The sequence below is a fragment of the Amblyomma mixtum genome, chromosome 10 (assembly GCF_055824585.1).
Source record: "Amblyomma mixtum isolate Tamu chromosome 10, ASM5582458v1, whole genome shotgun sequence".
Taxonomy (NCBI): Eukaryota; Metazoa; Arthropoda; class Arachnida; order Ixodida; family Ixodidae; genus Amblyomma; species Amblyomma mixtum.
In genome coordinates, this window is record NC_143021.1 from 40,165,101 (window position 1) to 40,189,004 (window position 23,904).

Consider the following 23,904-nt stretch of genomic DNA (forward strand, 5'->3'; position numbering starts at 1 on the left):
AGAGAATAGCACAGCAACCGCTACAAACAAGCCCAGTAATTTACGCCACTTTTACCGACGCAATTCTATGAAGAGTGAAAGGATGCCTTTGCTGCTCTAAAAAGCAGTCGTCTGAGCGGAGTGTGCTTCCACACGCACTTCGGCACACCATCCGAACGCATGTCCACATTTCGGTCACCTGCCTTTGTTTCAATGCGCAGCGGGTTTGGCAAAACAGCCGCCAAACGATCGAGTGAGCGTAAAAATATAACATGCCGATAAATGCCTTAGAACTTTTTCATTATGAACGCAAAAATAGCATAAAATACACTTCAATGAGCGAACTGAGTACGCACCTGGAAAGGTCACGATTCCAGCCGGTGAAAACGACTTGTAGTCCTAATTCGTACTGACGGGTCCACTTCGCCGAGCAAGCAAACTGTCTTCCTTCAGCTCCATCAAGGAAATAACGGTTGAACAATCTCGCCAGCAATAATAAGCGAATAATTAATTCTAAGTGGAGATTCTTCAAACACAACGTTCCCACGGAACACGATGAGAAATCGCACACACCGGGCGGGCACTCAGCCATGGCTGACCTAGCTCGTGCGGAGTGTGCGAAATTGACGCATGCTTTGTATCGTCGCTTTTTTTATGCTTAGTAGTCTGCTTGCCGTGGCACGAAAAATAAGTTAATAATTTATAAATTGTAACATATTACTTTTTTCACAGCTGTAATCGCCATGCGCAGTTTGCGTTACTTTGATAAAATACGATGCGAACATCAACGCGATGGCGGCGTAGACAATTTTACCGCGCTTTCCGCACCGTCGCCGGTCCGCGGCAGTCACGTCTAACGGCATGTCTCGGTAATCACGGTCTCAGGAATAGAAGTTCGTTTCGGTGGTTGGGCAATTATTAATAAATAATGATAATGTTACCCTGTCCGAAACGCCGATGTCACAACGGGCTGGAGGTAGAAAAGAGCGCGCTTATTAATAAAAAGGAAAAAAAACATAGCATTGCTAATAACGCGGGCACACAATATGTTCGCTGCAGCGCGGCCTACGCTAAACTCGCTATGCAGAGTTTTGAGGGAAGTGGCTTTATTCGTCAGGAGAGCGCCTACCGGCATTTTCGCAGGCAGTGCACACAGTGCGATCGGATTGATGTTCGCCGATAAGCCAGCTTCAATCTAATTTCACAGTACGCTCATTTCTGCGCCCCATGACTGCTGAGCCACAGCAGCACTTATTTTCTTCTCGTCGTCCCTCCAAGCAGTAAAAGAAACGTCCCATTTGGTTTTTACCCACGACTAGTTCTGCCCAGTTGGCCCTCAATCGGGATTTTTTGCTTCCCACTTGAACCACAGACGGAACCACTCACATCCCAGTTGGTCCCCAGTTCCTCCCATTTGGCTCTCAACTAGGAAACGATGTTTTCCAGTCGCTGGAACCATTTGCCTCCCCCTCTGACCCAGCTGGGACCAGTTGGATCCCAACTGAATCTCACAAGGGAGCCAGCTGGCTTCCAACTGGAACCAGTTACTCCCAGTTCAATCTCCAGTTGAACATTTTCTTAAATATTGCAATTGTAATAACTGAAAAATCCTGCGTTGAAAAAATCTTTGACGCTCTCACAACCTACTGTTCCTTGGGTCATCTCTTGCCTATAGAGGCTTTTGCTTTAGCATGCTATGATAATGCTAACATAATGCAAAAAAGCAGTATGTTGCAAGGGCCGCAAAGAGCATTATGTTCACAATGCCAGCGGTCTCTCACGGGAAGAAATGCCCAAGGGACAGTGGAATGAAGACCTTATTTTTTCTCAACACTACGCGAGTCGTCGAGCCATTTGGCGGAACTGAGGAAAGGCCGTATACTGCGCATGCGCGAAGAGCAGGGACTCAGCGGTGCCACCGCCAGTTGCGCATGCGCACGTGCCGGGGCAGCGCTCTCTCTCTCTCTTCCGCAATCCTCCAGGTTGTAATGCAGCAACGTAAAGCACGGGTGCCCATGCTTTATGCAATTACGCATGCTTTACGAGAAAACGCAAGTGCGTTTTTTCCTTGACCCATGCCGGCTTTGTTATTTCAGCTGCGATGCTATTATTTCAGCTGTGATCATAATCGAAATAACAGAACAGGCATATGGGCAGCGCATGTAACATTGAGGCAAGATAACCAATTATCATTAGGGTAACTTCCTGGATTCAGAGAGAAAGCAAGCACAGCAGAGAGGATCAGGTCAGGTGGGCAGGTGAGGCTCGGAAGTTTGCTGGGGTAAGGCGGCCGCTGGCTGCCACAGGACAGGGTGAATTGGGAAATTTTTTGGCCAGCAGTGGACATAGGCTGGCGATGATAAAAAGTGGGGCTCAAGAAGTAGTTTACTCTCAATAACGATCAAGTCACACATTCAGTCACACAAATGCAAAGCTTTCCTCAGTTCAGCATTCCAGTAGTTAGTTATCGTTGCTTGAGCGACTAGTAGTTTTAACATATCTTTTAGAAAAATTAGGTTCTAAAAATTCAACTTAACCAATTTTTGTACTTCAGTAGTTCCATAAGTTGAATAAAACATGCTTGATCAGAAGAAAATGGTTATTATAGTCCTGGCTGCTGATCTAAAAACGTTTTTCAGCTTCCTTTGGCTCTAGTACAAGGTGTAAATTGAAAGTAAGAGCAGTAATGAAATAACAATCGAATCCTGACCACAGTGACTGGCATTTTAAACCAACTGCGTAAACCTGATGGGTGTTCATTCAGATTTGTCTTTACTACTTCCAATATTTTTTTTTTCTTTTTAGGGAGGATAACGTTTCTGTGATGTGAGCACGAACACGCGCCATAAAAATACAGGCAGCGCAGGTAATGCTTCCAGTTTGTAGTCAACAGCAATTTCCAACTTTAAATGCAGTAAGGCAACATAACATATCAAATAATTGAAAAATGTGGAGTTCTTAAATTGTATATCACTTGCATTCCCAGGACGTGGCAAGTAATATCTACGAGGAGTCCAGAAGAGGGCAAATACGGGCTGGTTGGTACATGTTTTACGAATTGGAAAAACAGCGCAATCAAAGACGAGACACAAGAGAAGGACAAAACACCAGCGCTGACTAACAACCAAATGGTTTATTGCTACAGGTGAGGCAGCATATAAATGAAATGGCACGAGTAAAAACACAAAATAAGCATGAGAGAAAGATACCGCACAACCACACAACTTGACTAAAAAAAGGCACGTCACAGATAAGCAAGTTCGTTTGATAGTAGATTTATCGATGGGCTGCTGATGCAGGTGTTACCTAGCTTTCTGATATGGCAAGCCTCCGAAATGATCCTTGTGGTCTCATCTTTATAACGGGCGATGATAGTGGTCCGATTGAGGTGCGCTTCGCAATCTTCACACTCAGCACAGTGCACAGCAAGATGGTTTTTGCGAGACTTGTTCTCTATATCTTTTGCATGTTCACGCAGTCTATCGTTGATGCATCGTCCCGTCTCACCGATGTAGAAACTGCCACAAGAGGTCGGGTTCTTGTAAACGACACCAACACGACACTGAACGAACTTCCGCTTATGCTTCTTCTGGCAGCCTTTTTTGCTTCCATCCTCATTAACACGCTTGCACAATCCGCTAAGTTTATTCCTGGCTGAAAAAACCAGCCTAATGCCTCCTTTGCTCGCTATCTTCTTTAGATTGTGCGAAACTTTGTGCACATACGGGATGCACACTGTTCTTTTTCTTTCTGCCAGACCCGCATCGGTGCCCTTGATCTTTCGCAGACTGCATTCTGCAAGCAGGGACTCAGCAACATTTGACACCATCTTCGTGGGGTATCCTGCTGCGGATAGCCTGTTCACCTGTGCGTGAAAACTGCCTTTTGTCTGATGCAGACATGATCTTTGCAGTGCGGCTCTTAGGCATGCCTTGGCCATACCGCGCTTAACAATCTTCGAGTGAGCTGACCGGAAAGGGAGAAGGCTCTTCCTGGACCGCGGCGAGTATGCCCAACAAATATGGTTGTTAGAAATTGTCATTTCCATGTCTAAAAACCTGAGCCTATTATTAGAGGGGAGCTCTGAAGTCAATTGGAGGTCATTAAGTTCATAACAGAACACGTCAAAAATCTCTGCAGCCGTTTGCTGTGCGTCATTAGTGCGATATAAAATTAGAAAGTCATCAACATATCGCATTATCTTAACAATGGGCGCGTCATCGAGCTTAGTTCGAAGACGCCTGTCACAACTTGCTAGAAGTAAATCGCTTAGTACAGGAGCGATGCTCGAGCCAATGCAGACTCCTTGTTTTTGGATAAAAAATTTGCTGTCTATAGTGACAAAGGTTGATTTCATGTAAAAACTCAGCAATTCTAAAAACCTGCTAACGTCCATTCCACATGCGTTTTAGAATTTTGTTACGAGGAGTCTAGGTTAAGGCAGATATAATATTATGCATGGGTACGTCTCCAACTTTTCCACGAAAAAAGGTTGGTAAATAAGACGTCTCAGAGATTTTATCACCGTACGTAGACGTCTAGACTTAATTCGTACATCTCTAGGAGGTCCTGACGGATGGGAGTTCGACAATTCCGAATAACAGTTCCTTCTGCGTCTTTGTCGAGGGCCAGCATCCTCATACGAGTCGTCCGCTTCATACAGCAGCGATGTGCTTGCAAGGTTCGCGGCCCCAAGTTAAGCCTTAACTTACCTCGAGTCTACGTATGCAAGTTTTAAAGGTCGCATGTGCGAAGTGCGCATAGATTCTTGTATAGAAGTGAAATATTTCTAGCTAAGTGTGATTAGAGCATTGCAACGATGTTGGAGAAGAAGAAGAGAGGGTTCACTGTCATCAATGTGTTTCGGTGCGTTGATGATTTGCTTGTGCTGCACAACTCGACCCTGGCGCTAGCTGGAATGGTAGCAGTGGGGAGTGTAACTGGCGTGTTTCCTAAAGGTTCGGATGGGGCTGAGGTTCACGCATGAGCTTCCTGCTAATAACTGCCTGCAGTTCCTGGATATATGTCTTTTCCTTAGTGATTTTCAACTGTGCTGGACGTATCGACCCCGTTCTAAAAAAGAAATTTTGCCCTGTAATTCGGTTGTGCTGAACTGTATGCGTGGTGCTCTCTACAACTTGGCGCCGTGTGTGTCTTCTCTCCGTTCTTGTCCTGTGTCCATGCGCTCTTTTATTACAAGATGCATAACCAACTCGCCCAAACTGCCATTTTACACAGCTCTCTACAAGTCTTGCCCTCACTTGATTCCTTGCAGTCTCAGTGAGCAGGTGGCACGGCTGAGAAAATCGGCTATCCGATGGAGGTCATATAGTGTCCGTAGAGGAAGGCCTCGTTGTCCTGAGGACACTGAAAAGAGCGTGCCAAACAAACGAAGAGTTCCTTGCATACACGGCGTGCCTGACCGCCGCAAGAAGTGGAGGAAAGAAACGGTGGCACTGACAGCACCGAGAAAGTTGGGCAGTCTATGCCGAGTCGTCAACGGCGGCAAAAAGAATGCCTGCACCAAGAAGCACCGAACGAAACCCTTGAAATGTCTGAACGGCGTTGTGTACAACACTCCCCTGCTCTGCGGCAAATTCTGCCTGGGACAAACAGGCGGTTGCCTAAATTAAAGACTGAAAGAGCGTCAGCCAAAGGTTTCAGCCGTTGTGATAGATGGCCACTTCGCCGAACATTGCACCAAATGCCCTCACAAGCCTGCTTGCACTCCAGAATTGAAAGAAACCGCTGCCATAGGGAAATAGAGCACAACGGAGGGCCTAGAGGCCCTGTTGACGATGAAGAAGGCCCTTTGACAGGGCTGGAAACGAATGCGTGAGCAGGCCCTCTGTCGCGCTCACCAGCAAAGAAACAGATTCCTAGAATAATGCGCAGCCCCCTTAGGTTATGAACTACCGCTACTTTTGCTTTTCTTGTTGCTAAAGCGAGACCTCGGGTGGTCGCCGTCGCGCCGTAGCTACGCTGACCTTGTTTCAATTGGTCGAAATGGTCGTCACAGTGCGCGAATTTCAAGCGGGGCGATTGTACTTTGGCTAGTAACCATGCAACCAATTAAAGGGATCGTATATTACAAGTAAGTGGGACTGAGTTTATTTAATTGCTTAATTAACCAATTAGCCTAACTAGCTTTCTAGTAAGACCAGATAAATAAATAAAACTGAGCAGGAAATTGGTCGAGTTGGGGAATCGAACCAGGGTCTCCGGAGTGCAAGACGAACACGCTAACCATAACTATTAGGTCTTAGGGCATCCCACCGCTGCCACCACTGTTGAGCAGGGCCTCCGAGCCAAGAAACCACGGTTGGGACTGGAGCATCTCAGCCTCTGTTGCGCAGAGCTGAGCCAAGAAACGGTCGAGGCGATACACGGGCCAAGAGCACCACGGGCTAGCACAGAGAAGAAGGGCGGCCCCGGGCACGCGTAGCTCCTGCGCGATGGCTCTTCTGCTGCCCGTCTGCTGCTCGGGCTCAGCGCGGCTCCGTTTTTATAGCCGCCGGTGTCCACTGCGGCAGCCAGCAGTTCAAATCCTCCAATCAGGTCACGGCACTGGCCACCGTTCAAATTAGACGAATGGTCGAGAGGGACTCGGCGTTGAAGGCTTGCCGACTGGAAAGGGCGGCCGGCAAGCGTCGTAGGAGTTCGAACCGGCGGTGAGGAGGGGGAGGAGGAAGGGTGCGCGCCGGCGAGGCCAACGTTTATAGATACTTTTTTAGTTCCATAACTCCTCCTCTGAAAGCGGGCGCTGCTTGTACTCGGGCGGTGAGAGGGCGCTGCAGTCGAGGTTTGCGTAAAGCCCCTCGATAATTTGAAAGTAGCGACACTCTCCTCCACTCCGGCGTTTTCCTCCTCGAATATCCTCGCCCGCCGGCTGCGCGCGCTGCACACGGCACGCTTTCCGGGCAGTTGGCTGGCACATGCGCGCGCTCTTAAGTTCGCGCTTTTTCCACGCTCTGTTATTGATTAAAAACACGAGAAAGACATGCGACACGCGTGACTACCACGAGCCACATAAATTAGCGTCTCGTACGCGCAATGAAAGTGCCAATTACGAGCGCTTGCGGCACGAACAAAACCAAATGTTGCATATATCTCACATTCTTTTTGACTTTTCAATACCGTCTGTCTCAACACGGCATAGTATATGAAGCACAATATTTACAATATATTTGAACATTCCAGAATATTTTCAGCATACCAATGTTTAGTTACATGTAGATTCACTTCGAACTAATTATCGCGGAAGTACAGTTTATGAAGTTGTTCACGAGTGGAGTTTCAGAAGTGGGATGGTTGCTGGGAACAAGCTGGGGCATTTGCTTCGATGGCCGTCCTAAAATTTTTCATGAAGGTTCAGTACGAGTTTGGCACCGCGCAGAGCACATGCAACGGCTTAATCGTTTTTGTAGTTGAGAATTTTCGCGGCGGTTTGGAACCGAATATGAACTTCTTTCTATTAAGCATGAAATGACTGTAGCTCCCGCTGTCGGCTACCTTGAGGTGATGTCGAGACGAAGGCAAGAGCCAAAGATCCGCGCACCGATTTTCCGTCATCCAAGGAAAGTATCCGCAACCCAAAATTTGGCCCTCTCAAGCACCGAAATTTGACCTGGTCCGAATTTCATCAAAATTGGTGTCAAACCTAATTTTAATATGACCAATTCAATGGTGACCTCCAAAATTAGGTGGGCTATCCCCAAAATTTGTCTCTCTGGAACCCATAAATTTGACGTCATCCATAATTGACCAACATTGGGGTCCAACCTAATTTGACTATGGGAAACTCAGTGTTGGCTTCCAGATTTAGGTACACCAGCCCCGAAGTTTGGCACACTTGGGCATTTTCCGCCCGCATTCTATTCCTTTTTAAATCCGCTTAAATAGACGTTCCGTTAGGAAAGAAAAATACTGATAGCAACGACCGTGACAAAAACCGAAGGAAAAGGTTTGGGGTCTTAGCAATTCCGTCAGCCACAGTCAAGGCTATCCTAAAGCAAGTGCCTGACTAATAGAAGTCTTGAGTATAGATAGTCACAATATGACACGCAGTTTTTCAGATGCAATGTTTATTGCAGATGAGTGTGTAGTTTTACACCGAAAATATACATAAAAGCACAAAAACATAAAAACCACGAATAACCCAGCTGCGGACATCTGTCACCCGTTGGGTGCAGTCCTCGAGACAAAACACAGAAAACAAAAACATACTTAGGGAAATGAAACAGCTCAGGTGTAAGCCTATAGTTTTTGAGCGGATGATGTATTCAACAAAAGGCTACGCGACCATGCTCAACTAAAGCAAATAATCACAAACTGTAGCAATGAATATACAAAAATGGCATGCATTGGATATTTGCTATACTTGAGTACATACAGGCAACAATGGAAAGCACTGAAGTGATTAAAAATGAATTATTTATGTGAACGCAATATGAGATCTTTTCAGAGAACGTGGCATTGATAATCTCACCTGGTAGAAGCGTAACGGTTCAGCAAAACAACCAATAAGCGTAGATCGTTAGACAAGTTGCATTCATAAAAAAATGTAGGTTAAATCTCTCTCGGGACATGCGCCGCATTACTGCGATGTGCACCATTACTAGAGGTTCGAAAAATTTACCGCACCGCGGATACTGCTGCTCGCATACCAACACTTTTGCTTCCACACCTGCTAACACATGCACACACATTGTATGCATCAGCCGCCGCTATTATAGCACGTTGAGCGGAACCATGAAGTGACAACAATAACACGCATAACGACGCAAAATGATCAGTGAATTAAATGAGGTTGTTGGCTTTCTGATGCGCATGCATGCAGTTTCAGTATACACAGTCGCTTGGAAGAAATGTACAGTTGCTCGCAGAGGTGGACAGTCTTCGTCGGGGTAAAGTTCTTGCGGCCGATGTTGTGCAGCCGCTTTTTTCTTCTAATGCTGTATTTCTTGCCGCTCGGAATCGCGAAAAGAACAAACGCTATTTCAAGCCGGCCTGTGCACCGAAATGCGCAGCAACTCGGCATAGTGCCGCACTAAAAGAGCGCGAATAACGCGAAGTGCAAGCGCGCAATGCCAGGGAGCTCGGTCATAGCAGCGGCGGCTGGCCAAAAAATGGCGCCGACGAAAAATGAAAACACAAAAAGAGCGAACTTTCCGCGCGCTTTTCCCGGACACCGCCCGCAGAGCCAATCACCGTTGAGAAAAGCGCCGATGGGAGAGGTGAGAGAGGAGGATCGGCGAGGGTGCGCGGCGCGGCGGCATAGTTCACAGAAAGACGCTACTTTCAAATTATCGAGGGGCTTTAGGTTTGCGCGGTCGCCGGCGCGCGCGCTGCTCCTCTCCTGCAGTTACTACTGAGCCCGTGCGCGGGGTTGTCGTTGCCGTTTTTTGTCCACTTGCGTTCCTGTGCGCTCTGCGAACACGTGGTCCCCATCGTGCACTCAGAACAACAAACGCTGCTGGCCGTGAAGCAGCTTTCGAGCGCGACGATGCCCACTTGCTTCGTGCCCGGCTGTACCAGCGGGTACCCGGAGAAACGCCATCCGTACGGAAGCAAGAGGAAATGTCAAACTCATTGCATCAAATCGAACCGTTGAGTCCCTGAGGGTGACATTGATGTCAGTGCTGTCCACTTCCTACACAACAAGAGCCTCAGCTATATACTCACAGCAAAGTTGAACCAAGACCCGCTTCAGGTAATTATACTGGCACGTTGAAAAAGCCTAGAAATGCTCATATATAATGTGTTTTTTTTTAATTCAGAGATTCCTTGGCCTAGTGAGGTCATTAGGAGGTGACGAAGACCACCCTACAGTGACCAAGTTCAGCCAATTATTTAGGCTGCTTTCTTTTACACACCTGTTGAAGTAGCTGTGAAAGGGAACTGTGAGACGGGAACTGATCGTGTCTTAATTAGTGCCTTCGAGAGCCTCGGAGAAAAGCGTCGCGACGCCCTCATCCAGAAAAAGGCTAGAAAGAACAGATCTGGCAGGAGCTGATGGCGATACTTTTCAGGGACCTCTCCGATGCCTCCAACGACCACAGATACAGTGTTCCATCACCAGAAGAAACAGCCTTGTACTATTTGGCAAGCCATGTGGCTTTCAAAATGAAAAATAAAGCGCAATATGAACTCTGTGACGCAATGTGACGCACTTGGCAGGCAGGATTCTCTGCCGCGTGCGCGAGTATGTTAGTGGCAGTCTCGCGTACCCTTCCGAAAAGATGTTTGCCTGTGTAAGTGCGGTAGAGGGTGCTATAAAACAGGCTTGAAAGAGCGAGTTGTTCGGCGACCTGTTTTGGAACGTGCTGGATTCTCCGGTAAAAAATGTCACGAATGGTGTTGGTTTACCAGAGCATGCTGAGGTGTTCACAGCTCAATTAATTTACTTTTATTTAGTGACGCGCATGCACTTCTTTGCGCGAGCAAAGTGCTTGGAAAATAGTAGCGCCGTTAGAGCTCAAACAGAGCGAAAGTAGGCGAAGCTTGTCTGACAAATTAGTTGACAGCAAATCTGTCAGCAACGATATTTAGTGGATTTGTGAATAAATTTTTTCTATTTAAATGCCAAGGGCATTGAATTACATTCAACAAAACAAACAGTCAACAAAGCACACTAAATGCTATGTACATACACTCGGCACTGTCGTGGTCAGCCAGCATGAATCTGTCTTCGTCGTCAGATTACAATTCATGCAAATTGCACAGCGGCTCTAGTCTCGAGAACCACCTACGGAGGCTCCGCAGCGGATGGCCAGAAACGAGTCTATGCTTTCCCGAAAGTAAGTTCGGGCAGGTCTTGCGTCTTTGTCAAAATGGTAGCCTGCCATTCTGGAGTGCCATATACAGTGAAGGCCTATCAGCATTATTAAGTCAAACGGTACCCCATCCTCATTTTCTACAGATAAGTACCGGATGCCATACGGGTGTAGTGGTAATTCTTTGTTTATTGTTACTGGCTTTCTGGTCTATTGTTACTGGGTTTCTGCAAATTAAACAGTGAGATCCCCAGGGTAAAAATAATTCCTTTCCCTCTAAAAATTTTTTAACCAGTAAGGTTCCGGTGTGCAGCTTAAAAAAGAACGTTTTTGTTCCTGGCTGCACCTGCATTTCTTTAACCCTCGTTAAAACATCTCTGCCTGGGCCTCCACTGTACAAGGCCCTGTACGTGGGCACTGGGAAAACTATATCGCACAAAGCACGGTACAGTTTCTTCCGTTTCGCAATCGACAGAAAATCATTTGAAAACCGCGCGGAAAGGAATCTCACACTCGCTACGATTTCCTGGTAATAGCCGTTGATCCTAAAGTACTTACACCTCAGCGGTAGAGACCACGTGCTCCGGCAGCAGGCGCCGAAGCCTAACTTGGCATACGGTGCGCAAAAACGGGTCTCTTGTGTCCCGAAAAAACAAAAAACGATTGACCAGCTGCCCCAAAAACAAATGGCCCAGTCCCAGCCCGTGAATGGTACGGCAAAACAGCGCTGACGGACGGACATGAACCAACCAGCCCTCTCCCAGCCTGTCTTGTACCCGTCTGAATAGGTTGGTCCGGCTGCAACGCTCCCATTCAGACGACCAGATGAAGACGGCGAAAATTCTCTGCAGCTTTTGAATGTTTAACAGCGCAACGCCTGCATTACGTACCAGATGGCTTGTTGGTTCATGCTACAAAATTTTAACGGCGCAAAAAGGCACACACACAGGAAAAGAGAGAAAGAAACGGACAGCAAGAGCGCCAACTACCAACAGAGTTTATTGCGGAAAACATTATCAGTACAGGATGGCTTTGATGAGCATCTGCAGAGACTTGCTGACGCAGGCTACCCGTGCCGGCTGTATGCGAAACATTGCTGCAAAAAACCAAACGCACTTGGAGCGGTGATCAGCCAAGCAAGCGGAAAGAGGCCTGCGGTGGTAATTGCGTGCATTCGTAGGGTACGGAGTGAGAGGGGTGTTTTCAGCACCGTGCAAAGCTTGCCAAGGTTTGCTCCGTGACGACGAGACAAGCGCCGAGATGCGCCTCCGTCAGGCACAAGAATGCAGGTCCGGTGTCACCTATCAGTGTGTACCACATCGGCCGGTGTTTCAACGAAAGAGCTGGCGAGAGGACGATAGAACCTCCCAGATCACTGCAGAGTGTGTAAAGAATGTGCTGGAAAGGACCGAGTTTATCGGCAAAAGCAGAGAACGGGTTGAAAGAGAGTTTGTCGAGGCTTATCACATACAGAGCCACGTGCATTAGCACTTCGTCGGTAAAGCTCAGCGCCCGGGAACTGGATTTTTTAGACGGTCATTTGTAGATTGTCACATTAGATATTAGGTTTTCCATGTTCTCAAATTTTGTGACTTGTGCTGGGTGTGATAATGAACTGGCGTGTAGATAAATCGTGACGTTTTCCTGTTGTCTTGTTCGGGATATGATAATGTACTGGCGTATAAAAGAAGCTGTTTTCCGCAATAAACTCTGTTAGTAGCTGGCGCTCTTACTGTCCGTTTCTTTCTTTCTTTTCCTGTGTGTGTGTCTGTGCGCGTTAAAATTTTGTGCGTACCAGAGCCTGCTGATAAAGAACATTTTTTTTTTACTTTTTATGGGGTTTAACGTCCCAAAGCGACTGAGGCTATTAGAGACGCCGTAGTGGAGGGCTCCGGAAATTTCGACCACCTGGTGTTCTTTAACGTGCACTGACATCGCACAGTACACGGGCCTCAAGAATTTCTCCTCCAAAGAAATTCCATCCCCCGCGGCCGGGATCGAACCCGCGTCTTTTGGGTCACCAGCCGAGTACCATAACCACTGAGCCACCGCGGCGGCTGCTGATAAAAAACAAGTTTCAAACAGTGGCTCTGGCGAAAATCGACAAGGCTGTTCCTTTCCACTTATCCTCTCTCTCCCGTATCTCTTCGACCTGTCTCGGTAAGCATCGAGCGGAGCGCCCAAGTACTTATCTGGCGTCGTCGTCCAAGGCACACTGGCGAACCGTTCAGGCGTAGATGGCCACCTTCCATGCCAAAGCCCGGGGCACTTCGACCAATGAACCCCGCTGCCTGTAGATTGGCTGAATTCGCGTTCACATTTAACAGCCTCGCTTATGCCTCCCTCGTCAACCGCAAACACAGCAATGTCATCTGCGTACGCCAAGAGCTTTACTTCGGCTGCTTGGGAACTGAATCCATTGAATATACTCCCGTTTTTCAGTATTTTCAAACAAAGGGTCTCGACGTAAATACAAAATAAAAGGTGGCTGAGGGGACAGCCCTGGCGCACCGAACGGCGCACGCTAACGCTTAAAAGCAATGGAAAGAGCTACCTGTATACGCCATGAAGCGAAACAACAGGAAACGGAGCTAAAGGCACTACTTCAGAAGATGCTAAAACATGAATGCCGAGCGCCTGGTAAATGGACAGAAGACATAAGAAAAACCAAACAAAAGCTAGAGCTAATCGAAGAAAAACGTTATCGGGGAGCGCTGGTGAGGCCAAGGGCAAACGACACAGCTGCAGGGGAAGCGCCAACGAAACGAGCGCTTGGTTTAGAAAAAGTCCGTACTTAAAGAAACCACATTAACGAAATAGAATGGAGAGGTGTTTTAGCTACGGACATCGATCACATCAAAGAAGCCTTTTTCGAGCATTATGAGGCGCTCCCAAGCAACCACCGATATCCTTCGGACGGCCGACAGAGGTCTATTTCGGATGTTCTGTACGTCCGCTGAACATCCGCAAACAGCCGGTAGACGTCCGTCGGCCGTCCGAAAGGTGGCCAAAGGTATACGGTTCGCCCGCCGACGGACGTCCAGTTGAGTACGTCCATTGGCGGATCTTTCTCGAATATTCGCATATATGGTGCATGCGTGCTTTTTTCACTCCGCGCAATGCAATAGACCCAAAAACAATTTTATGCATAGCACGCATATTTTATTGTGGTTGATGATACATCAGCAGAGCAATGGGTTATATTCGGAAAATTTCTTAAATGTGACTCTTTTCTTCCTCTTTAAAATATACGATGTTCAAGAATAACTAATGCTGTGAAGTCATGTGATCTAAATAACTGAATTTTGTTTTTGCTTTCTGTTGTGTGCTAAAAATGTTTAGCAAATATGTGTGTAAATGACAAGTTATGCTGCCTTGAACTGTGGGGGCGCAGAGGCTCTGTCAGGCATTTTGCCTTTACCTCTGCCCCCTACACGGAGAGAATCCGTGACACAATAAAGGAAAAAAAAAAAATGTGGCAAGCTTGGGACACACATCCGTAATCTTCCCACCCACAGGATTTCTGAAATAAAAAAGAACGCGGCAAACATCAGTCATGGGAAACAAATGGCACAATGCAGTAGCCCAAGTAAAAACATTGGAACCAATTAACAGAAGTGTTTAATGCTGCAAGTATAACAGACAATGCACTTTAACACCTCAATAAGTATAAGGCAATAACAGCTCTCACTTTTCACACCATATTTGACAATGTATCTGTTCCTTATTTATTTTCATGAGCCTTAGGGCACTAACCTGCGCAGCACTGTACGCGACTGTGCACAGAAAGCCGCAAAGCTTCCGTTGCGAACCACTGCGACCTCACGTGCTTCTATGGTCTGCCTTTCGCGCGTTGTCACTCTATATAGGCACAGTGAACATAGCGATGCCTTAAAAATTAACAAGATGCGAAAACACTCCGTCCCGCAACTTTGAAGAGGAGTGGGAATTAGTCACGCGAGTTGAGGGCTCCCGCAGCTGTGTGATGTAGGCTCCGGAAAGTGTGAGAACAGCACACACTTGGGGAAGCCATCTCCTCGCGCTTACTGCTCCCACTGTCCTGTGAACGAATGTTATATGAGCATGCTGCATTGTCCTAGAAGCAAGTTCCAAGAAGTGTACTGGATACATACCTTCGTAGGCAATCACATGTGCAACACCAAGGTCGACGCAGTACGGGATTCCGGTGTTCCAGAAGAGCTTCAGGCGCTTCCCGTATCTTTCGAATTGCTTAAGTTACATACAACTTTCGTCCACAGACCGAACAAAGCCACATTTTATAATAACAGAGCTATAAAGATCTGCGCGACAACACTACGCGACATATCAACAACAGCGCTACGGAGCCGTACTGATGGATTGGATTGGTCTGACCGCGAACTGACATCTATGATGATGGTGATAGCAGAATGCACGGGAGTTTTGATGCTTACGAATGATTTCAATGGCAAGTTTAGCTAGCAAAACAGTGGACATATCGCGCAACTCCTCTAATTTGGAGAAGTTTTATAAATATAAAACTAGTCATTGAGTTCTTGCAAAATTCTGCAACACCTGCTTCTCCTCTTAGATAAATTTAGCTCGTTGGCGGCTCTTGCACTGCAGGTAGGAGTGGAATCGTACCAATTTACAAACGTCTTCGCGTCAAACCCTCCAACTGATGCAAATAAAACAGTATACATACACGAAAGACTCGAATTTTCTGTGAAATAAAAAACGTCCATACTCATGGCCTGGGAAGATACTTGACCTTACACCCTTCGGACGTCCACCTCGTCTCTCATGCGGATATAAAAAATTGGACACTGTCCGTACGTCCAGCGGATGTACGAATACGGATATCCGAAATCGGATTGTGTTCGTACGTCCGATGGACGTACGATCTCGGCAAAGGACGTTCGGATCTAGCTCGTACGTCCGACGGATATCTGTGGTTGCTTGGGCTCTTCGCATCGCATCCGGTAGATGCTAGCACATTTAAGGAGGTGTTTCTAGCAGAGATACCGCGTCTTTACGACGAAACAAAAGACAGATTAGAGGGGGACATGACGCAAGGGGAAGTGTAGCAAGCAATAGAAAGTTTAAACCCCGGTATGTCGCCTGGACCGGACGGGTTCAGTGCGGCTTTCTATAAAGAATTCGAACATGTTATTTCCCCCATGCCAGCTCGATGGTTTGGAATGAACAAAGGCGCGTCTAGTGAATACGGTGTCTTCGTTCACTCCCATCTTCCTCCCTTCCCGTTACGGCGAGGTTCAGGTGTCCAGCGAGATATGAGAGACATACATTTCCTTTCCTCAAAAACCAATTTACCGACGAGCAAGGCGTAGAGCCGAACTGGCGATGGCGTTCTGTGTACTCCCTGGCAGCGTTGCAAGACGCTGTCGCGTTCCACTCTTACAGGCGAAGCTCTTAACCACACATCACTTAAACAAGCAACAGCACCGCGCTTAAGGCTTTCGCCTCACCGCACTTTAGGTCAACAAAGTGCCCCCCCCCCCCCTCTGAATTTTTTGTTTCTTGATTTTAGCGATTTTGTGTGAATTCTGGTCTGTTTTAGCCTGTATCTTGCTTTTTGCAAGCTCCGTTCACCATCACAGTTGCGTCTTAGTTGTTTTTTTGTGCTCTTCTTTGATAGTTTCCCCTCGGGTTTACATCGTATATACATCATTCATGATTTCTTCTCTTCTGCATTCCAGCCTTATCACTTTTAGTAACGCCCGTGACTTTTTGTAACACGTGACTTTTTTAGGCTCCGTTGTCACACTTTGACGCGACTGCAACTGTAGGTGGCACCAGCGGCGCAAGCAAAGGAGAATGGAAGGTAAAATCGTGCATAAATACGTCCTTTCCGAAGTAAAATTCAGTTGCAAGTCTAGCTGTCCTGTCTGGATTCCTTCCGTGTGCGTCTTCCTTGCTTGTGCGTAAGCCACTATGTCGAATTATAGCAACCGACTAGCCCAATTAAGAGCAGACACACGTACAAGCGCAAAAAAACACGGACAACACGAGCGATATGTCTGTCCGTGTTTTTTTGCGCTTGTACGTGTATCTGCCATGAACCAACTAGCCCAAACGTCTGTGCTCCTGAGCTTCAATTAAGATCGAGCCTTGGCAGTTTCCAGTCAAGCCGTAGCTTTAGAAGCTAATCCCAGCCTAAAAGGGTAGGCATAGCTTTTCCCTCGTTGTCCCGCGTTTACGGTCGCCTTTCCTCTCAGCTTACAGGCTCTCCTCTGTATGTTTTCAAGACTGTTTTTGTTGGCTTGTATTCAACCTGCGAAAACAATTGCTTTCCGCCATTAGTGTGACAGTTGCGCCAGTATCCAAAAGCACATAGGATAGGTTTTCTTTCAGTCTGCATGAAAACTTTGTAGCCTCGCTTTCCGTGGGTAGCACGACGTGGCAGGTCAGCGAATCGTCAGATTCTTCGTCTGTCGCTTCCGCGTAGTTCACCGGACGGGTTTTCTTTTCCTTATTCTCGTGCATTGTTGCGCTTACGAAGGAACTGGGACACAATCAGGGACGACACAGAACAGATGTGCGCAAACTATCAACTGCAAGTTTATTTCTGAGTGCATGTATATATAGGCATTGTCAAGACAAAAACAAAAAACAACAACAAAAACAAATCCGTGATCACATCGTCATGGCAAGATATCTTTTTAACGTCCTGTCCAGCAGTAAAAAACATGCATTATCTTTCTGACTTAGCTGTTTGTTTTTATTTTTCCAAAAATTCTTTTTCCTGATTTGAGAGCTCGATAGAAGGCACGCTTACACATGGCCCTTCTTTTCCTGATTGTATGCAGTATGCTTCCCAAAGTTCCCTGATTAGCTTCTCTCTTGAACCGAGCAGTATTGCTGTCTGCTTAAAGTGAGGTGTGCAATTTTTGCATCTGGCGCAATGCGCTGCCAGATTTCCCGGTGAGTTGACAAGACTGCAGTTGCGCCTATGTTCTCTGAGCCTCTCATTGAGGCACCTACTGGTCTGGCCAACGTACGTTTGCCCGCATGATAGCGGTATCTTATACACAACACCTTCGCGGCATTCCACGAACTTTGTCTCATGTTTGACGCCACATGACACCTCTTTCTCGGCATTGTCTTCGTCGTTTACTTTCGCGCACATTGCTTTCAATTTTTTGGGTGCAGAAAAAACAACTTTTACGTCGTGTCTTTGTGCAACCTTTTTCAGGTTGTGGGAAAGTGCATGGACGTATGGGATAACCACAGGCCTCTTCTTTTCTTTGGCATTGCCTTGGTCCTTTGTTCGGACTGTCCTTCTTAGCACTTTCTCTGCCACGGAAACGAGCAAAGGTGTCGGATAGCCTGCTTTTCTCAGGCGTGTTGCCTGCAGATGGAAGCTTTCTTGCATCTTGTGGCTGCATGATTTCTTTATGGCCTGCTCAAAAGATGACATGGCCATATTTCGTTTGATCAGCTTGGAATGGGCAGAGTCATACGGTAGTAGGCCTTTCTCATTGCGCGTTTTGTACTGCCAGCATATATGTGGTTCAAGAGTGAGAGCTAGATCAAGGAACTGTAGGTTGTTGTTTGCAGGTAGCTCGTGGGTAAATGTGAGCCCCTTGTTACAATCAGGAAAAGAAGGGCCATGTGTAAGCGTGCCTTCTATCGAGCTCTCAAATCAGGAAAAAGAATTTTTGGAAAAATAAAAACAAACAGCTAAGTCAGAAAGATAATGCATGTTTTTTACTGCTGGACAGGACGTTAAAAAGATATCTTGCCATGACGATGTGATCACGGATTTGTTTTTGTTATTGTTTTTTGTTTTTGTCTTGACAATGCCTATATATACATGCACTCAGAAATAAACTTGCAGTTGATAGTTTGCGCACATCTGTTCTGTGTCGTCCCTGATTGTGTCCCAGTTCCTTCGTAAGCGCAACAATGCACGAGAATAACAACCACCAACTAGCCCAATTTGAAACTCTCCTAATGTTTTCTTTTCCTGGCACATCGATTGTAAATGCCATCTTGAATAAACAGCGCGAACGAAGACGAACACACGAGACAAGGAAACGGACGACACAGCGCTGTGTCGTCCGTTTCCTTGTCTCTTGTGCTCGTCTTCGTTCGCGCTGTTTATCCAAGATGCTTAACAACTAGCCCGCCAAAACGTGTTAATGTAAATGCCAGTCTTCACACATGCGCGGCACTCTGCATTGCAATACCAACACTCGTCTGAATCGTGCCCTTTTCCGCAGCGATAAGAAGCGGTTTTCTGGTGCGCATTTTCTACTTGCCGCCTTCCATCGAACCACATTTAAATCGACCAGGCTTTCTGCTTGGGAATGTAGCTCGTTAGTTTGCCTTGCAGCAAGTTCTTTTTCGAGCGTAATCTCGGGCGCTTTTTTTTTTAAAGTGCAAGCCTCCCGTTGCGAACAATATCCTTTGAGTCTCCTGGTCGCGCAATCCTGCCTCAAGTCGATCCCTCAAGGCATCATTCGGGAATGCCTTCAATTCGCAAATACGCGCCAGGTGTCCGTGATGCTTTCTCTTTCCTGCTGCGTGCGCTTGTTGAATACCCGGGACTGAAGTGCTGTTCTATAGTACCTTCTGTATTTTTGTGAAGGTCTTGCCAGTAGGACTGTCATTTCATTTCATTTATTTACCCTAAGGGTCCTTTCTGGCATTACATAGGGGGGGGAATACAATTCAAAATTGGTTATATATGCACATAAGCAAAAACTTACTTTCAAGGTAACCATAGAAATATATAAAAGGAAAAAATGTAGGAAGAAATAAACTAATTTGGAGCCTGTGCATTTATATATATATATATATATATATATATATATATATATATATATATATATATATATATATATGATTACACAAGACTATAACAGAATTAGCTATAAGCACGCGTAATACCTGGCAGGGAGCGCAATACAACAATGAATACAGCCCCATACATGAAGGGAAAAAAATGAGAAGTAGTCTAAAACAATCAATGACTACAAAGCAATCAAAACAGCCTAACATTAGATACCTTGAGGAAAGATGCATGATTAGATACGGAGGCGACATCTGCAGGCAAACTGTTCCATTGCGAGATGCCAAGTAAAAGAGGTGAGTATATGAACAAATTTGTGCGCGCGAATATGGGGCTGATTTTAAATGGGTGGTCTAAACGAGAAGATATGTGGGCAGCAGGACGCAGAAACAATTCTCGAAATTCTGATGAACCATGGTATAGATTGTGCATAAACGATAGACGGACATTTGTTCTTCTAATTTGGAGGGGCAATAAGTTTAATTGTTGCTTAAGGCTATTTACGCTGGTCCGAAAAGAATAATCGTGGGCAATAAACATGGCTGCTTTATTCTGAAGTGATTCATTGAAGTTTACTAGGTAAGTTTGATGAGGGTGCCAGATGATGGAAGCGTATTCGAGTTGGGACCTGACAAGGGATGTATAGGCTAGAAGTTTTGTTTGTTGGTTTACTTGATGCAAGTTACGCTTCAGGAAACCTAATGTTTTAGCGGCCTTGTTAATAATGTACTCAATATGAACATTCCAAGTGAGATCAGAAGATAAATGATATTTAGTGGATGATACATGTTCAATGGCATCACCTCTAGTACGTATCAAGTACAACCTGCCTCTTTTTAGTAAACGTGAGTGCTTTCGTTTTGTCAATATTTATTTGCATTTGTCACCTTGTGCACCAATCAGAAATAGCATTTAAGTCATCCTGCAAAAAACTGTGATCACGAGGATTTTTAATGGGATGGTAAATGACGCAGTCGTCGGCGAATAAATGAATACTAGAGGGGATGTTGTAATGCAAGTCATTCATGTACATGAGGAAAAGAACCGGTCCTGAGACGGAGCCCTGAGGAACTCCCGATTTCACCGAGACAGGAGCAGAGAAATTTTTATTAATGATAACCGTCTGAGAACGATTGGTTAAAAAATCTTCAATCCATTTGATGACCTGAGGTGACAAATTCAAAATGTGAAGCTTATAGATTAATCGATGGTGAGGAACACGGTCGAAGGCCTTAGAGAAATCAATGAAAAAGGCGTCGATAGGATGAGACGAATGAACACATTGGTGAAGATCAGTGATCAATTCAAAAAGCTGTGATTCGCACGAACGCCCACGTTGAAACCCGTGTTGGTTAGAAAAGATGAGCTTGGAATTCACCAGATACTGCTCGATTTGGGAAGATATAATGTGTTCCAGGAGTTTACACGAGACGCAAGTGAGCGAGATGGGCCTGTAATTGGCAAGGGAATTTTTATCTCCAGATTTAAACAAGGGAATGACATGAGCCGTTTCCCAATCGTCAGGAAGCTTTCCAGTTGCAAGAGATTGTTGGAGCAGTTTGCACAGCAGTGGTCCCGATATGTGCTTAGTTAGCTTCAGTAGCTTTGCGGAGATGCCATCCGGTCCAGGGCTACAGTTCGAAGGCAAACGATCCCTGGCGCCCTCTAGACCAGGACAGGAAACAGTGATATCTTCCATGGCGTACCCGACAGTTTCAAGAAGACCCATTTCAGAAATCGACTCTTCATCAGTGAAGGCAGTGCTAAAAAACATATTGAACTCGTTCGCCAAAAGGCATGTCATCCATCGATCGGCATGTCATCCATGGCCAAACTCGGGAGAAAATTAGAAGAACGTGGATTTATACAACCTTCCAAAATTTTTTAGGATTGTTCGTGATCACGTTGGAAATATTGGTATTAAAGAAGGTATCTGTAGCTTCTTTTACTTATTTTTTCACGAGAACGCTCCTCCGAGTTCGAGTTGGCTGCATGGCGGTATACGAGGTCTGTTAGAAAAGTATCCGACTTTATTTTTTTTTTGCGAACACCTGATGGATATGAAACAAGCGCGCTTGCATCAGGCGACCTTGAACCTTCATGCGCATGCACGAATTTTTTCCCGCCTGCCGATAGCGTCGGTTGCGCGGACACAGCGTTTGAGTGAGGCAGTGCGCAGTGCTCTCGTCGGTTTTTTATTGCAAGGAAAATGGCGGAGAGAGAGCAGCAGCGCTACTGCATCAAATTTTGCCAGAAACTGGGCGACAGCCAAGTGGAAACTATTCGGAATATTCAGACGGCTTTCGGTGACGATGCTATGAGCAGCACACAGATTAAGCAGTGGTACAATTGGTTTAAAGACGGCCGTGCATCCGTGAAGAGAGAGTCACGCTCCGGTCGGCCATCAACATGACGAAATGACCAGGTCATTGCCGAAGTGAACGATGTGGTGATGCGGGACCATCGTGTGGCTATCCGAGAAATTGCGGAAGAGGTGGACATCAGCAATTTTTCTGCACATTCCCTTATAACCGAAATTTTGGCCATGGAGAGAGTTGCGGCGAAATTCGTGCCGAAGCTGCTGACGGTGGAGTAAAAGCAGCTTCGTGTTGAAGTCTCACAGGGGATGCTAGATTCCACTAACAGCGACCCAGACTTCATCAACACTATAATCACTGGTGACGACCCAGCAAACCAAAAACCTCTCAGAGACGTCTAGCTAGACCTCTCTGAGTGGTTTTTGGTTTGCTGGGGAGTCTTGGGTGTACGGGTACGACCCGGAAACCAAATCTTAGTCGTCACAGAGGACGCATTCCACGTCACCAAGACCAAAGCAGGCCCGCCAAGTACGAGGCAATGTCAAAGTGATGCTGACTGCTTTCTTTGACTCCCTCTGTGTGGCACCCCACGAGGTCAAAGAATGACCAAAGAGTGCTACAGGGATGTCCTCCATCGCCTACGTGGTGCTGTGCGGCGCAAGAGTCCAAGATTGAGGTCAACAGGAAATTGGCGCATCCCTCACGACATTGCTCCTGCACATTCCTCGCATTTGATTCAGACTTTTCTGGCAAAAAAACCGGACTCCTGTAGTTCAACAGGCTCCTTACTCTCTTGATATGGCCCCCTGCGACTTCTGGCTGTTTCGCAAAATCAAGAGGCCATTGAAAGGAGCGCGATTTCAGACAAGAGAGGACATTATGGCTGCAGCGACAGCAGAGCTAAACTCCATTGCGAAAAGGGCCTTTTCGGAATACTTCCAACAATGGCAGCACTGCTGAGAGAAGTATGTGGAGTCCCAAGGAGACTACTTTGAAGGTTATTAGGTTTCCAACGCTCCAGTTATGCCAGTTTTTTTTCTTCGGCCAAAGGTCGGATACTTTTCCAACAGACCTCGTAAGCGTTTCCTTTTGCGTACACTTCGCATTTATATCGTTCTGGTGAACCAGGCATTACGGCGACAAGGGGCAATTTTTAACACCGGTACACATGCAGTTTGGCATTCAAGTAATTTGTCTCGAAGCAATATCCAGTTATCGTTTACTGACCGATTTTCAGAATCATCAAGATAAAATGGCATGAAACTAAAATTTCCTTGAGCTCCTACTGCCTTCAAGAGCAACCTCAACTTGTTTGTCTCCGGGATCTCGTTAAGTGCCACAAAATTCTCAAACCTCTCGAACTTAATATCATCGCTTCCGAAACCTTTCGGACCCCCTGGTATTGCCTTATGTTCGTCGTCCGTTCCGCTTCAGCCGCTGTGCCGGTCCTCGCTTCGGAATCGTAGCATATCATCCCGTGCTCGTCGCTATCGTGGCCGAGGAAAGACACGAAGCCAGGGCTTTATTCACAGACGCCTCCAACGTCCATTAGTTTTTCATTCGCCTTTGCTTGACACTTTTCCGATGATACCCTAGCAGCTCCTCTCGCTGTAGGTGGTCCTACTTCTGACGAAGTTGGCGGTGAGCCTCGTGGCGTGCTTGGCGGTTTCCTCACCGCTTCACCGGATCAGCAACCGTGGGGCAGACTTGTGCTTTCTCGTTCTTCGTGTCCTCCGGGGTGGCCCCTTGCTTGCTTTGACTGACTGGATGGCCGTCTGCAAAGTTTCTTCGATTTGGCCGTTGCTTCCTTTAGCGACGTAATATTTTATTTATTTTATTTATTTATGCGTATATCCTGCAGCCCTGTTGGGCTACTGCAGGGGTGGGTGTGAACAACAATGTAGGAAAACATGAAGCACACCAATGGCAAACATCCGAAACAGTATGAGTGAAAACAAGAAAAACGGAAAAACTACTCAATAGCCGCTAAAAACAGCTCTAAAGGAAGAGAGCGAGTAGAACCGGGTAAACAATT

The 23,904-nt window shown here is 46.4% G+C and overlaps 1 protein-coding gene and 1 pseudogene across 1 annotated transcript in view; both read left to right on the forward strand.

The window, feature by feature from the left end:
* LOC149325638 (endothelin-converting enzyme 2-like) overlaps positions 1 to 23,904 on the forward strand; it is a 226,290-nt gene that overhangs the window by 46,355 nt on the left and 156,031 nt on the right. The gene's annotated exons all lie outside the window — the stretch shown is intronic.
* Positions 21,582 to 22,270, forward strand: LOC149325639 (protein GVQW3-like; annotated as a pseudogene).